Raw genomic sequence first — 17,311 nt, 5'->3', positions numbered from 1 at the left:
CATTGTAATGAACACGAGCGTTAGAGCAAACAGAACGCAAGGACTCTTCCCACATGAAATATGAATCGGTAGGCTCTTGAGAGGTCTGGTCACTAATGCCCAGGTACTGGTGAAGCATCCACGGGGTGGATAACGTTTGTGGTAACTTATTATAAGTGTTAAAGACAATTCATCCACAGGTTCAGGAAACCGTGATTCAGTGCGTTCACATCAAGGTGGGTTCCCAGACGACATTGCTTGAGCCTTGCGGAGAGGGGTCTAACCAAGTCAAGCTGTTCACCAGGCCTCTGGGTCGGATCCGTGCGTGTCATGGTAAGGCAATATCATCCCTACCCGTCTGAGCGACCACTTGTTATTAATCTCCGTTTTTCCTTAGACATTGAGACTTAACAACCAGCCCACCCCTTCCCTGGGGTTCAGGCTCATGGGCAACTTACACAAAGCTGGAATGGTCTCCTGAGGCCTAAGGACGGCTGGGAGACCCTCTACGGTAATCCTGACTATAGAATCCAAACACTTCCCAGACCCGCTGCAGGGAAGTTCCGTGCTGGGACCCCTGGCGAAGGCAATTTCCGGCGGGACGGTACTCACCCCGCCTGTTTGTTTACAAGAAAGTCTTGCTTCTGTCTTCGTCTCCTTGGACCTAAGTTGTAATCCGGAGTTCAAGAATCAGTTTTGTGGGGCGCCTGGGTGGCTCAGTCGGTTAAGTGTCTGACTTCGGCTCAGGTCACGATCTCGCGGTCCGCGAGTTCGAGCCCCGCGTCGGGCTCTGGGCTGACGGCTCAGAGCCTGGAGCCTGCTTCGGATTCTGTGTCTCCCTCTCTCTCTGCCCCTCCCCCGTTCATGCTCTGTCTCTCTCTGTCTCAAAAATAAATAAACGTTTAAAAAAAAATTAAAAAAAAAAAAGAATCAGTTTTGTGCTAGGAGGTTGGGGTTAGGAGGAGCACGGTTGAATTCCTTGTGGAGAAACACAAGTGTTGTGATCACGTCGGACGTGTGTGAAAGGCAGTGCTGATTCTCTCCTAACTCCCGGTGGCTGCTTTGCCTGATTCTCTCCTAACTCCCGGTGGTCGCGGTGATGGTGCTACCTTTGTGATAAATGAGAACAGACTCCTGGAGGATCAAAAATAGCCGCGGGGCTTTGCACAGAATCGTGTGCATTTCCAGAACGTGCTCGCGTAAGTTTTTCTTTTGCACCTTTCTGAAACTCGTGAAGGAATGTGAGGGAAGAGAATGAGACCAAATGATGGGACTACCATTGATCAGTTATTTACAAGGCATTGTACTGGGGCGCCTGGGTGGCTCAGTCAGTGAAGTGTCCGTCGTGAGTTTGAGCCCCCACCTTGGGCTCTGTGCCGACAGCTCGGAGCCTGGAGCCTGCTTCGGATTCTGTGTCTTCCTCTCTCTCTCTGCCCTCCCTTGCTCACACTCTGTCTCTCTCTCTCAATAACAAAAAACAAAACACAAGGCATTGTTCTAAGCTAGCTACACACGGTTACAGCTGCTTCATTTAAATTTACACATGCACTTGACAATAACTCTATAGGTACAACTACTACAGCGGCTTTACAGATGAGGTCGATGGCTCGGTAAATTAATTAATCGAGTCACTGAGATGCAGCTTCTAAGTGGCAAGGCTAGGATTCAAACCCAGAGCTGCCTGTCCCCAGGGCCCTCGCACATAATCACTGCCCTACACTGCTTCTCTGTAGAAACAGAGGTAAAGAGGGGCGCCTGGGTGGCTCAGTCGGTTAAGCGTCCGACTTCGGCTCAGGTCACGATCTCACGGTTCGTGAGTTCGAGCCCCGCGTCGGGCTCTGTGCCGACAGCTCAGAGCCTGGAGCCTGTTTCAGATTCTGTGTCTCCCTCTCTCTCTCTGACCCTCCCCCATTCATGCTCTGTCTCAAAAGTAAATAAACGTTAAAAAAAAAAATTAAAAAAAAAAAAAAGAAACAGAGGTAAAGAGCTCTGTGTGGTCTTAGAACGCAGTTTGGAACCCAGTTAGTCACCTTAGAAACCTAGGTTTCCTGATTCCTATTCAATACTTCCTTCTTTCCTTCTTCTTTTCATTTTTTTAAAATTGGGAAGTGTAGCATGCACAGATCATATTGTGTCAACACACACATATATTTTATATCAAACCATTTGAAGTTGTCAGTATTTGCTCAGATTTGACACATAGAAACGACGGTTTCCTGATTTCCCATGCTACGTGCTGTTCAACGAACTGGTGAAGTTAAGGCAAACGCTAGCGTGAACACCCGCCAGGTCAAAGAACAGAGTATGGCCTCTGCACGCCCCTCCCCGTGACATGTCCTTCCTGCCCCTCTGGGTAACACCACCCTGAGTTCTGTGGTACTCATTCCTTTTCCTTATGTTGGCATCCCTAAAGGATAGACCTTATTTTTGCTCGTTTGTGTCTTTATATACATGGATCACCCCGCACCTGTTCTTTGGTGACTTGCTTTTCTTATTCATTACTATGTTGGTGCGATTGAGCTAGATCGACCTCCCAGTTACAGTTTTGGGGGGGGGTGTTGTATAATAGTACACGATTTGAAGAAATCACTGTTTATTTATCCATTCTACTATTGAAGAGCATTCGGGCTGTTCCTGGGTTTGAGCTAAGAAGCGCGGGGTTTCTGTGAACGTTCTTGCCTGTCTCCTGGCGCGCTTGACTGGAACCCCTTCAAGTGTAGGGTATGCGCCTATGGGTGGAATTGCTGAGTGCAAGAAAAGACCAACTCGCCAAACGACTCTGCACTCAGCAAGCATAACTTATATTGAATTTCCTTTGCTCCACATTCTCTCTTGCATTTTTGTTATCTCTTATTTTTGTTATCTGAGGGCGTGCAATGGTACGTCCTTGTGGTTTTAATGTGCATTTCTCTGGTTATTAAAGAGGTTGAGCAATTTCACATGTCTTTATTGACTATGTGGATTTCCCCTTTGCCCTTTGGGAAATGCCTCTTCATGTCTTTGCCACTATTTTATTTTATTTTATTTTATTTTTTTCCATCTCTCTTTTGTGCATATGTGTTCACAGGAATTCATGAAATGTTTCTGGATATTATTCTTTTGTCAGTTATGCATCCCATATATATGGGTGTTAGTTCGTGGCTTGGCCTTTCACTTTCTTTATAATGTCTTTAGGTGAACAGACTTAAAAATGTTTAACATATGAGTACTGTTCATGCTTTTCGTGTCCTTTCCTACACCGAGATCACGAAGGTTTTCTACTACATTGTCTTATAAGATCTTTATATTTTTGCCTCTTGCATCCGGGTCTTTAATAATCAAGGAACTGAGTTTTGTTTACAGGGTCAGGTAGTGGGGGTGTGGTTGCTCCATTGTGATTTATTTTATTTTATTATTGGTTGTTTTTATTATTTATTTTTTATGTTTATTTTTACTTTTGAGAGAGAGAGAGAGAGAGAGAGAGAAAACAAGTGGAGGAGGGGCAGAGAGAGATGGAGACAGAGAATCGGCACAAAACCCAACATGGGGCTCCAACTCACCAGCTGTGAGATCATGACCTGAGCCGAAGTCGGATGCTCAACTGACTGAGCCACCCGGGTGCCCCTGAGAACAATGGAATTGTTGACTCCGGACAGCCATTCTTTCCTCTTCCCACTGATGGTTTCCATGTGGTTATTTTACCTTGTGGTATTACGAAAATACTAAAGTACAATCAGTATCGAGGATTCCTTGAGTCAGTCCTAAGCAGACTGCCACATTCGTGCCTTGTAAGTTCCCTGGGATGCCGTGGCCCCAGCTGCTGCCTTGCTCAAGTCACACAGTTCAGGGCCACCTGTGGGTGACCGCCCCCAATACTTGCCTCTCAAGGTTTTGATACTTTGAGGGAACAGAAGGATAATTCAAGTCGTGGAGAATGAACCATAGGAGCTCCACCCAGAAGCGAGAAGGCCCAAGTCTTTTCTGTAACTGCGTCCTGGGGGACCCCAGGCGGACTTGTGTTCTGATTTGTGGGACTATGGGCATCCTCTGCTAGAATTCAGTGGGACTCCACCGCCCTCTTTCTATGTGACCATACGTATCACACATACGTGGGTTTTAGTCTCTTTTCCTCTGGGTCCAGGGTTTCTTTCAGTGCCCATTTGGACGGACGCAGTGCTTAATAGACAACTGATTTCTTACCCTGGAGGAGGAACTGGAAAGAAGGTCTCCCATGTGGGGAGAGTTGGTGAAAAGGTGATGAGGAGGGGTGAAGGCCCATCCAGTCTGCGCACGCCCCTCCCCGTCCCCGTCACTCTACAGCTCTGTAAGGATACCTGTGCCCCTTCGAAATGGTTTCCTTCACTTGCGAACGAGGATACAATACCTACCTCATTTACTTTCTAGACGTGTTGGGAAGGTCAAATGAAATAGAAATAATAAAGTATTTTATTTTATTTATTTTTTTTTTTAATTTTTTTTTCAACGTTTTTTATTTATTTTTGGGACAGAGAGAGACAGAGCATGAACGGGGGAGGGGCAGAGAGAGAGGGAGACACAGAATCGGAAACAGGCTCCAGGCTCCGAGCCATCAGCCCAGAGCCCGACGCGGGGCTCGAACTCACGGACCGCGAGATCGTGACCTGGCTGAAGTCGGACGCTTAACCGACTGCGCCACCCAGGCGCCCCTAATAAAGTATTTTAAAGGCGGAAGCAGTTAGATGTGCATTCACTGGGTACCTACTCTGAGCCTGCGAACAAGGAACACGTAATCAGCGCCCGTCCTCACAGAGCTCACGGTCCAGAACTTCCAGAGACAACGGCGCGAAGCCCGCTTCCCGGTAAGTCCACTTGTGTGACTTTGGACAAGTCCTGTAACTCCTCTGAGCCCGAGCTTTTTATTTGTGGAAGGAGGTGCGGAAAGATAAATGACACAGCAGATAAGATCTCTTCTAAAAGTCCCCAGTTCTGTGCCCTTGGACAGACTACAACTAACTAATGACCTCATCTTTTTTGCCTCCTTGAAAGACTCATTGTCACGGTCAAGCCAGATGTGCAGGAGGCCTTGGAAATCCTAAGGGGCCGCGTGACTGTGACGTGTGCCTATTATGTCTCCTCTGACCCCACTCCTGGGGTGAGTGGGTTTCAGGACAAGCTGTGTAGTTCATGTGGCCCGTCGCAAGATGAAACCTGGGCCCCCTGTTAAAAAATTAAGAATCGCGAGGGGCGCCTGGGTGGCGCAGTCGGTTAAGCGTCTGACTTCAGCCAGGTCACGATCTCGCGGTCCGTGAGTTCGAGCCCCGCGTCAGGCTCTGGGCTGATGGCTCGGAGCCTGGAGCCTGTTTCCGATTCTGTGTCTCCCTCTCTCTCTGCCCCTCCCCCGTTCATGCTCTGTCTCTCTCTGTCCCAAAAATAAATAAAAAATGTTGAAGAAAAAAAAAAAATTAAGAATCGCGAGAGGGGAGGCGCCTGGGTGGCTCAGTCGGTTGAGTGTCCAACTTTGGCTCAAGTCATGATCTCGCAGTCTGTGAGTTCGAGCCCCACGTCGGCTCTGTGCTGACAGCTCAGAGCCTGGAGCCTGCTTCGGATCCTCTGTCCCCCTCTCTCTGCCCCTCCACCACTCATCCTCTCTCTCTCTCTCCCCAAAATAAGTAAACATTAAAAAAAAAATTTGAAGAGGGCAACATCAGAGCATGGAACCAAGTGCAGGGACCATCTGGGTGCGTGGCCTTGTGTGATGGCACAGATTCCCAGCCCACGGAGCCAAGCCCTGGTGGTTTTGTGATTTCCCAGGCTGCCAGCACACCTGCTCTCCTGGCATTCCATGGAGGTCTGTAGGATTGTGACCTCCTCATTGTTCTTTTTACTCGTCCAGCGCAATCCTCGGGGACCCGTCACGCAGGCTTTACCCACTCAGGAAGCAGGGAGCTCGTGGAATGGGGCAACATACCAAAATATAAATGATCTTTGTTTTAGTTTCATTTTTAATTGGATAGTCATGTTTTTGGTCTACTTTCCTGATGGGTCCTCTCGACTTGACCAACTTCAAATTTCTGCCTCAGTCCCTGAATTTCTGAATTTCTGAACAGTCCCTGGGGCCCTCCATGGTGTGTGAGCTGACTTCTCGCTCTGCGGGCCGCATCCTGTGTGCCCATCCCTTCTCCCTGCCCACCACAGTTTGGACCTTGAGCGCTTAAGAACCATTCCTTTAGACTCTTCCTGGTACCTTCCTTGGATACTAATTTATTTCTCAGTCCCTAAGATTCCCAGCTTGTCCCTAGAACAGAGAAACTTTCCTAAGACCCTAAGACGGCTGGAATTGGGGTTTCCCAACATTCAGCCGCAGGTTAGGGCACACGGCAGGCGGTGGCAGGGGGAGGCGTGTGAGGCTTCAAGGCTTTGAAGGAAGGACTGACTGCAATAAATAGGCCTGGCTGAAGGATGAAATGGGCCAAGGATAAAATGGGTTGTAAAGTTAGTCACTGCATGCTGTCTAACCGGGCTCACTAACCACCCATCAGACGTGTTAGAGAGGCATTTGAACGTGGGTGCGGGTTTGAGCTAGTCAGTCTTAAGAGCTTTACGACTCTGAGATCTGGTGATTCTGTGTTTGCAAATTATGATCAGATTGGTTCCTCCTTTACCACTGTTTGAAAATCTCTTAAACTGTGAATGGGTGCAAAGGGACGTTTGGGGGTGATGGAATGTTCTAGAATTGGATATTGGTGATGGTTGCACGGTTTTGCAAGTTTACCCCAAATCATTGAACTGTACGCCTAAAATAGATGAATTGATGGTGTACATATTATACCTCAATAAATCTGTTTCTTCAAAGTCTCTTATTCAAAGTGTCATATTTTATTCTTTTTTTTTTTTTTCAACGTTTTTTTTATTTTTTTATTTTTTTTATTTTTGGGACAGAGAGAGACAGAGCATGAACGGGGGAGGGGCAGAGAGAGAGGGAGGCACAGAAGCGGAAACAGGCTCCAGGCTCTGAGCCATCAGCCCAGAGCCTGACGCGGGGCTCGAACTCACGGACCGCGAGATCGTGACCTGGCTGAAGTCGGACGCTTAACCGACTGCGCCACCCAGGCGCCCCAAAAGTGTCATATTTTAAAAATAATGTATTTATTTTACATTATACGTTAAATGGTTTAAAGTATATGCTAAGAATTGGGATGTTTTGAAGAGACTTTAAGAGATTTTAGGATTCAAATATGAAGTTAAATGTAATTGCTTAGAAAATTATTTAGTATCTATTAAAACGATGTAAACTTTTTTAAAATTTATTTTTAATTTATTTATTTTTTAACGTTTATTCATTTTTGAGACAGAGAGAGACAGAGCATGAATTAGGGAAGGTCAGAGAGAGAGGGAGACACAGAATCTGAAACAAACTCCAGGCTCTGAGCTGTCAGCAGAGAGCCCGACGCGGGGCTCGAACCCACGGACCGCGAGATCATGACCTGACCTGAAGTCGGACGCTTAACCGACTGAGCCACCCAGGCGCCCCTAAAATGATGTAAACTTTAAACAACATGAATCAACTTGGGACTAATAGCTTATTCTTTTAGAAATCACTTAATTTAAAGTTTATTTATTTATTTTGAGAGAGAGAGCACGAGAGGAGTGGAGCGAGAGGGAGAGAAAGAGAATCCCAAGCACACCCCGCACTGTCAGCACGGAGCCTGATGCGGGGCTCAAACCCACGAACCATAAGATCATGACCTGCGCCTAAATCAAGAGTCGGATGCCCAACTGACTGAACCACCCAGGCCCCAGAAATTACTTAGTTTTAAATGAACAAACAGCAAAATTCATTTTGAGGGTGTATCATTCTGTAGGTTTTCACACATGAATACAATCATGGAAACACCACTGTGATCAAGATAGGAAACATTTCCGTCGCTCCTGCAGCTCCCCCCGTGCTGCTCAAGTACAGTCAACTCCTCTTGCCACCTGCGGACCTTGGCAATCATTGACTTGGTCTCCGTGCCTTTGCAAGGACATTATATGATATATAAATTTTGGAAAGATTTTCCAACGTAACCATTATCCACTTTACTTTGTAAAGTTGAGATATGATTGACAGATCACATCATATTAGTTTCAGGTGTACAACATAATGGTCTGATATTTGCATGTATTGTGAAATGATCACCTCAGTATGTTGATAATATCCATCACTTCACAGTCATACCTATATCTATCTAATAGATGATAGATAGATAGATAGATAGATAGATAGATACAAATTTTTTTCCCCTCAGGATGAACACTTTTAAGATCCACTCTCTTAGCAACTTTCAAAAATACAATTAACCGTTGTCACCATGCTGCACAGCACACCCCCGTAACTTATTTATTTGATAGCAGCGTTTTGACCTTTGAGCCCCTTCACCCGTTTTGCCCACCCTCGTCTCTGGCAACCGCCGATCTGCTCTCTCTATCCATCGGCTTGTCTGTTTTGTTTCGTTTTGTTTAGATTTTACATTTAAGTGAAATCAGACGGTTATTTGTCTTTCTCTGTCCCACTTATTTTACTGAGCATATTCCCTCAAGGTCCATCCGCGTTGTGGGGTTTACATTTTTGAATTATAAAAATAATGCCCACTTCGGGGTGGCAGGAATTTCCCTGCTGATAACGAGTCAGATTGAGAAGAGCCAGGCAGTCACAGACAGGATGAGACTTGTCTGAGTTCAGCCACACGTATCGGCTCCCAGGCAGTTAGAACCGGAAGGAACTTCTGGGGCATTTAACCAAAATCTTAATTGTAGATAGGAAGAAACTGAGGTCGCGAAGGGAAGAGTGGGTCTCGAGTCTGTGTAACTAACCACCTGCTCTATGGACCTAGCACTCAGTTTCTTAGGAGTCAGGCTCAGGGTGTTTGCAGTTCCTCTGTACTGTGCCTGCTTTTGTTGGCTTTGTCTGACTGTCAGTTCTAGCACAGACCCTGCCTCTTTGCCACACCCCTGATGGCTGATGATCAAAATAATACCGGTATATACCACTAATATCAGAAGAAAGGATGTTTTTGGATAATCACCTCATTAAGTTCATTTCTGACTCTTTGCATCACAAAACTATGACACACTCACTAACATTTATCTGATGGCTGTTCCTTCTGCTATTAGGGGAAGTACCCAGGAGGACACACAATCCAGAATCAAGTCATTTTAAAAGGTGAGAACTGGAAGGGCTCTTAGAAATCATTGGAGGTGGGTCTGAGTCATCTCCAGAGTCCCCAGCTGGGGCATCTCAGTAGAGCGATAAGGGGTAAAGTCTATCATTATCATTCTACTCGAAGGGCTTTCTTTAACGTTTCTTACAGTGATGGTCTGCTCAGCTTTTGCATGTCTGATAAATTCTTCATGTCAGCTTTGTTTCTGAAGGCTATTTTCACTAGGTATAGAATCCCAGGTTGACGGTTTTTGTTCCTCACTCTCAAGATGTCGTGGCATTGTCTGCTGGCTGGCACGGTCTCCACTGAGAAGCCTGTTATCATTTTATTTTTATTCCTCTGTATATAATGTGTCTTTTCTCTCTGGCTACTTAAAAAAATGTTTATTTATTTTGAGAGAGAGAAAGAGAGAGTGAGAGGGAGCACAAGTGGGGGAGGGGCACAGAAAGGGGGAGAGAGAGAGAATCCCAAGCAGGCTCCTACTTGGGGCTCGAACCCACAAACCGTGAGATCACGGCCTGAGCCGAAATCAAGAGTCAGCTGCTTAACTGACTGAGGCACCCGGGCACCCTCTCTGACTGCCTTTAAGCTCTTCTCTTTATCACTGGTTTTAAGCAACTTGGTTATGATGGATCTCGGCATCATTTTCTCAAATTTCTTGTGGCTGGGATTTATGGAGCTTCTTGGATCTGTCCTTTATCATTTCATTAAACTTGGAAAATTTGACCATTAGTGTTTCAAACCTTTTGCCCCTCTCCTCCCTTTTTCTGGACTCCAGTTACATGTATATTGGTCCATGTGAACTTGCCCTGAAAGTAAGTGATTCCTAGTTATTTTTTCCCCAGTTTTTCTTTATGTGTCATTTTAGACGGTTTTTAGTGCTATGTCTTCCAGTTCATGTCTTTTTTTTTAAACTTTTTTTTTAAAACACTACAGTGTTTAATCAGTTTTTAATTCTACCAAGTGTATTTTTTGATGCCAGACATTATATTTTTTATCTCTAGAAGTTCAGTTTGGGCTGTTTTATATTTTCCATGCTTCTCCTTAATATACTTGTGTTTTCTTCTAGCTTCTTGAACATACAGAATGTGTTTATAATCACTGGTTAAGTAGGCTCTATACCCAACATGGGGCTTGAACTCACTACCCAGGAATCAAGAGTTGGATGTTCTACCGACTGAGCCAGCCAGGCATCCTCCTACCCCCAACCACTGTTTAAATGTCTTTTTCTACCAGTTCTGTCATCTGGATCATTTAAAAATTCTATTTATATTTAATTTGCTTTTGTCTTCATTATGGGTCACATTTTCCACGCTCTTTGCAGTATCTGGTAATTTTTTATTGGGTTCCAGATACAGTGAATTTTAGGTTATTGGAATTCTTTGAATTCTTTTAAATAATTTTGAGTTGTGTGTGAAGTTAATTTACTTGGGAATTGCTTGATGTTTTGAGGCATGCTTTCAAGTTTTGTTAGGTGAGGTGAGAGCCATTCTTCTTTATTCCTTTGTGTGTATCCAAGTCTCCATCTGGAATCTTTGTATTTAGCCTTAAGAATGTCTTTTTAGATTTGTTATTTATTTTATTTTAGAGAGAGAGCGAGAGGGAGCATGAGCAGGGGAGAGGGGCAGAGGGAGAGAGAATCTCAAGCAGGCTCCATGCACAGAGCCCAAAACGGGGCTCAACCCCCATGTGACCCTAGGATCATGACTTGATCTGAAATGAAGAGTTGGACAGTCAACTGACTGAGCCATCCAGGTGCCCCAAGAACTTTTAATATTTCTTGTTGTTGGGGTACCCGCGTGGCTCACTCAGTTAAGCATCTGACTTCAGCTCAGGTCATGATCTCGTGGTTCATGGGTTCGGGCCCTGTGTCGGGCTCTGTGCTGACAGCTCAGAGCCTGGAGCCTGCTTTCGATTCTGTGTCTCCCTCTCTCTCTGCCCCTCCCCTGCTCATGCTCTGTCTCTGTCTCTCTCTCAAAAATAAATAAACATTTAAAATAAAAAAAAAGACATTTCTTGTTGTTTAGTTCTTCCAGCCATGAATTCTTCTAACCTTTTTATTCTTCCTAAAAAGTCTATATTTTGCTTTCTTTTCTGAACTGTACTTTTCTCAGGATAGAGGTCTACATTTAGTGTTTTTGTTTTGTTTTGTTTTGTTTTGGGACACTTTAAAGATGTTGTTTGCTGGCTTGCACTTCAAAAAAAATTTTTTTTTTTACTGAAAGACTGCGATAATTCTTATCTTTTTTTTCTTGTTTGTAATGTTCCTTTTTCTTTGTTTACATTTTGTATTTTCTTTTTATCACTGGCTTCCAACAATTTGGTTATGGAATCACTTGGGTGGTTTTTATGTTTCTCTTGCTTGTGGTTCATTGAGCTTCTTGGATTCTGTGTGTTGATAGTTGTAGCAAATGTGGAGTATTTTAGATCATTTTCCTTGGAATATTTCTCAGCCATCCCCTTCTCTGGTCTCTGATTACATTCGTGCTGTGCTGCTTAACAGCCACACTTCACTGAGGCACTTCCTTCTCCCCCCCTCTCCCCCACCCCGCTCCTCTCTTCTTTTAAAAGAGTATTTTTCTCTCTCCTCTTTGGTTTGCATGGTTTCTCCTACTAGGCCACCAAGTTTGCTGATCGTTTCTCTTACACCTGTCAGGCCCAGCTAGTGAATTGTCCAATCAGATCTTGTATGTTTCAACTCTATAGCTTCCCATCTGGTTCTTTCCTGTATCTCCCATTTATTTCCACGTAAATACAATAAGGAGAGAAGTGGAAGATAGAGAAAAGAACCAAATGCAACTTCTGTTTAATTTTTTTTTTTTTTCCTTTGGAGGTCGCCATGGAAGCACACACTCAGATCTTTTGTTGTAGAAAGCCCAATTGATAGATGACTCCAGCAGCGTGCTCTGAACACAACATTGTGTTTGTCCTAAAGCCCCCCTTTCCATGGGCTGATGGGCTGCCCCTAGCCATGGACTGAATGTGATATGAATGCTAATGGAGGTGCAGATGGGTGACTGCACCCATGGAGAATGGGTGCATGCATCAATGGAGAATGGATGGGTGACTTTGGCTTGAGGACTCATCAGCCCGGATGGAACTTTCATACAACAATATAGCAGTCTGAGACTCTACTCAGTCCTTCTTCCTTTCTTCTCTTTTTCCCGAGGGTCAGATCTGCATCGTGGCCTGGAGAGTATATCTTTGGCACCTTGATTCTCGAAGCATTTGAACTAATGTATTTATTATGATTATGATTATGATTATATTTTGCTTTTATTTGCAATCAGTATACGATTTCATTTAAAGAAGAAGTTCCAGGTTGAAAAGTGTTTGAGAACTGGTGGTCTGTCTTACGTCATTTATAGTTGAGGGACCGTAGCTGGGAGGTGCCTTCTGCACACTGAATGTGCAAACCTAAACCAGCCTGTGTTATGATCTTTGTCAAAGTCATAAGGGCTTGTTCTTTTGCCTGGTGACCTGGGGCCCTGGACAATGAATCAAGAGCCCTGATAACACTACTAACTCCTTTTTGGTACTGGATGAGTTACTTAACTTCTCTAAGTTTATTAAAGGGGTTAGGATAGCTCAACTGTATGGCCTCTTAAGCTCTGACATGTAATTTTGTAGATGAGAAGACTTAAGTAATTTACCCGGCCAATCGTCCAAAAAGTTGTTACGGAATATCTGATTTGGATTTTTTCCTAATAGCCAACAAATGGCCCAAGACTCTGTGTGTGTGTGTGTGTGTGTGTGTGTGTGTGTTGAACTGTATTTAGGAAAATACCTTGATAAACCACTTAGGGTAAAGATATGATCTGAGGATATGGATTTCAGGACCGAATGAAATGAAATGAAAAAAGTGGTCGAGCTGTTTGGCCTACAAAAAGGAAGGAATTTACTTTTGGTTCTAGGAGGCAACAGAAATGAGAAGGCAGAAGGGGAAGAGCAAGGAAAGGGAGTGGAGCGATAAGAAATGTACAAAACTGAGACCTGCATGGCGTGAACATTCTGGGGGCGGAGTAGGAAAAGGGTTTTTTAAGGCCCGAGATACCCAGCGTCTAATTGGAAGGTTTTTGCTGTGTTCATTAGGCTTCTTATGTTTGAAAGTGACACAAATCCAATTCAAAGAAGCTTAAGTTTCAAAAGGGATCTTAGTGGGTTACAGAGTTTGGAAAGATACTAGGTGGGTTTGTAGCAACTAAGGAACAATGGTGGAAACCAGTGCTGCAGAGAATTAAGCAGAATCTTGGGTTAACGGTACCTGATCTTTCTCTCTCTCTCTTTCTCTCTCTCTCTCTCTTTTTCTCCTTCTCCCCTTCCTTCTTTTCCGGCCTTGCTCCTCTCTTTGACTCTCTTCCTCTTTGAATTCCTTCTTTCCTACTGCAGACAGGACTTGACCAAGTGGCAAGAAGCCTGGTTGCTGCCAGACCCAACTCAGCAACCATAAAGAGAGAGCTTTTTGTGGGGAAGGGGGGTCCCAGCATGCATGTAACAATTCCAGAGACATGTTCTAATTAGCCTTGTTTGGATTCTATGTCCATTCCTTGTGCCAATCATCAGTACCAGTGGAATAGGGCGCCGATCATCCAACGCAGGTCATGTGACTACATTTTTGCCTGGGGTAGGGGAAGGGTCTATTACCAGAAGAACGGGGATAGAAATGCTTTCTGGGAAGATAAAAATAATAGCTGAGTCTGTTGCTTCAGTGTAAACCAACCTTTCTTCCAAAATCCTTTCTTTTTAAAAAGATTTTATTTATCTATCTATTTATTTGTTTATTTATTTAATGTGTCTTTATTTTTGAGAGAGAGAGACAGAGCACAAGTGGGGAAGGGGCAGAGAGAGAGGATGACAGAGGATCTGAAGCAGGTTCTAGGCTCTGAGCTGTCAGCACAGAGCCCGACGCGGGGCTTAAACTCATTAGCCATGAGATCATGACCTGAGCTGAAGTCTGGTGCTTAACCGACTGAGCCAACCAGGTGCCCCAAAGATTTATTTTTTTTAAAGTAATCTCTACACCCAACGTGGGGCTCAAACTTACAACCCCGAGATCAAGAATTGCACGCTCCACCAAATGAGTCAGCCAGGCCCCTCACCCCCTAAAACCTTCCTTACAGTGAAAATGTTCTATCCATGCAACAGCTTTGTGTAAGTGGGGCTCTGTAGGCAGAAATTCTGGAAATGATCCGGATCTTTTCTGGGTTTAAGGGGGTAGGGAATAGGGAAATACACACGGCTGCTCCAATGATTCATAAAGTGCACTCATTTAGCAGAAGCCAGAGTTTAGAGCCAAAGGTGACCACAAGGACAATGCAGTGAAAGAGGGCATTGTATTGACAAAGGGTGTAGGATGGAGGTTGGAGCCCATCTTTCTATCCCTGTGACCCGGATTGGGGCAGATTGACATTACTGACTATTCTGTAAAGCCTTCCAAGATTCCCCTGCTGGGAATCTTTTACCTGTACTTCCTGGGAGGCTGTGGGTGATGCCTCTTATCTGATTGGCTGCTTTGAACTTCAACTCTCAGGGCTGAGCCTCCCAAAGTTGGTCATGGGGGACCTCTACGGAGGGATGAGCTTTCTTTCTTATTTTCTTAATGTTTATTTATTTTTGACAGACACACACACACACACACACACACAGAGCACGAGCAGGGGAGGGGCAGAAAGAGAGAGGGAGACAGAATCTGAAGCAGGCTCCAGGCTCTGAGCTGTCAGCCCAGAGCCCGACGCGGGGCTCAAAGCCACGAGCCGTGAAGTTGGATGCCTAACAGAGCCACCCAGGTGCCCCAATGTGATGAGCTTTCAAGCTGGCTCCAGGTCAACGCCACCTCCAGAAGCTGATGTCTTGTCTGAGGAAACGCTCCTGCATTTGTGCCACCGTCTGCGGGAGGTCAGTCCTGTGCTCTGTGGCCTTAGGCTCACCTATCCTCAACCTCTCTTCACAGTCCTTGCAAACTCCAAACTCTCGAGGACACGTGTCACTCTAAAGGATCTGCCACGTATGGTTCTAGCGGAGGCCATCCAACCGGCTTGAGGTGAGGGCACGTCGTCTGTCCCATGCTGTGAAGAACGTGGGTTCTTTGCAGAAGTTTTCTTTTCTTCCTCTTCGGTGTCGGCTCCCGATAGGAGTGAGGTGCTAAGGGCCACAAAGCCAGCCTCTGCGCGTCGTCTTTGTAGGTTCCCGAAAAAGTGGGCCAGCTCTGTAACGTGTGCCGAGTTTAGCAACTACTGTTTTATTTACGCTTCTTGGAGACTTAGCCCACATTGAAAAAGAAAGAATCCCCATTTTAAGTTCTTTTCACACATACGTGTTCCCTCTGAAACATTTAGGCACATTGGTCCCATTGCCCAGGTGGGGAAACAGGTTTAGTGAGATTATGTGACTTGTTCACGGCCATACAGATAGGAAGTGACAGGGATAGAGTCTGAACGCAGATTTTTCTGACTCCCAAGTCTGTGCTCTTTCCGCTTTAAAACTGTTAACTGATTACCAAGGAGGCCTCGAGTCTTGCCATCAATGGTCTGAGCTGGGTGTGAGGAGCCGTGGCCAGGTGTCGGTGTGTCTGAGTCACCATTGGTGTTCTTAGCCCACTCACCTCTGGGTCTCTGCTTTCCGTTACGGAGGCTGCGGAACATCATGGTAATATATTACGTATTATTTTTTACTGCTTCCTAACAGAACTGTGTTGGTGAAAATGTTTGGGGGTGGCTGGGTAGGAAAAGAATCGACAGAGCTAAAATTTATTGAATGTCCACACTCGGCTCCAGTCGGTCCTTTATGCACACTGTCGAATCGGGATCGACTAGACTCATTCAGCAAGGGACGCCACACAGTCAGCCACCAATCAGGACCACGCCGGCCGCTGACAGCCTGAATGTGGGGGCCTTGTGGACACCGGCTTGGCAGCCCACGCGGGTCACACCGCCACACGGGTCACACAGCCTGCGAGGGGGCCGCCCCCCCCCCCCCCCAGTGCGGTCCCACAACAAAGCCCAAGCTGTTTCCAGCTACTGCAGAGAACACTTCAAAAGAAAGCAGCCACACAGCGGCAGAACTATTATTCTTCTCAGATGCCAGTACTCTGATGTTATTTTGGAAAAAGGTAAACAGGGCTGTAAGTTTCGTTTTTACATTTCCTCTTTCAAAGGAACAGTGTTTTTCTCCTTTGTCTTATCTGTGTCTTTCCCACGCCTCCCAGGACAAGCAGTAGTTCAGTTAGGAGGCTCAAAATCGCATGTTCAGACTCCTTTTTTCTCTCCTTGTGATAGAACCCCCCCCCCCCCCCATCAAGGTGCATCTGAAGCACTGAGAGCAACGGCCAAGCAAAAAGGAAGAAAGGAGGCGGTGGGGGGAGGGGCACAGGTCAGGAAGAGAGAGGGAGAGGCAGGGAAAGGAAGAGGGGAAGACAGAGAGAAGGAAGGAAGAAAGGAGAGAGAGGGAGATGGAGACAGAGAGAGAGAGAGAGAGAGAGAGAAGGTGTCCAGGCTGGGGCTGATCATGTTCGATCAAATAGAGGCTCACAGCCACCGGAAAGTTTGCAAACTGAGAAGTCATTTCTGCACCACCCCCCCCACCCCCCAGTAGCTCTGAACATCAAAGTGCCTCAGAGTCCCCAGCTCTTTGCCGATCACCAGGACTGTGTTGATCATGCCCTGGGAGGCGAGGTGATGGTGCAAGGTCAAGCCTCAACGGTTACTTGCGGAAAAACCAAGGACAAACAGGAAGAATTAAAACAGGAAATGACTCATAAACCATAGACTGGGGCGCTCCCCTCCTTCTTACTCTCCCCCTCACAGAGAGCCGTGTTTCCATTCGCTTTGCTTTTAGGATTTCCATCCCCCCCCCCCCCCAGCAACAACAACAACACCACAGTCCCCTCCCGACTCCCTCCTGTGAGGGAGATTCAGTTTTTCCAAAGTCCTGACACGCTTCCCGGCGGTCTTCTCTCACGCGTTTCTCGCAAGCCGTCTTGAAACCGAATGCTTGTGTTCTGTGTTTGCTGCGAGGAGACAGGATTCACCAAAGATTCGTAAACGCACCGCGCAGACAACCCTCAGTGGCAGGTGCAAACGTTACGGACGGAAAAATCCATCTGAGAGGTGGAAGGTCCTCCCGCTCCTCGGAGCTCCTCGGGAGGCCGCCTGTGTTCAGCTCTGGGCCCTGGTGGC

The sequence above is a fragment of the Neofelis nebulosa genome, chromosome 15 (assembly GCF_028018385.1).
Source record: "Neofelis nebulosa isolate mNeoNeb1 chromosome 15, mNeoNeb1.pri, whole genome shotgun sequence".
Lineage (NCBI taxonomy): Eukaryota > Metazoa > Chordata > Mammalia > Carnivora > Felidae > Neofelis > Neofelis nebulosa.
This window is presented reverse-complemented; position numbering follows the sequence as displayed.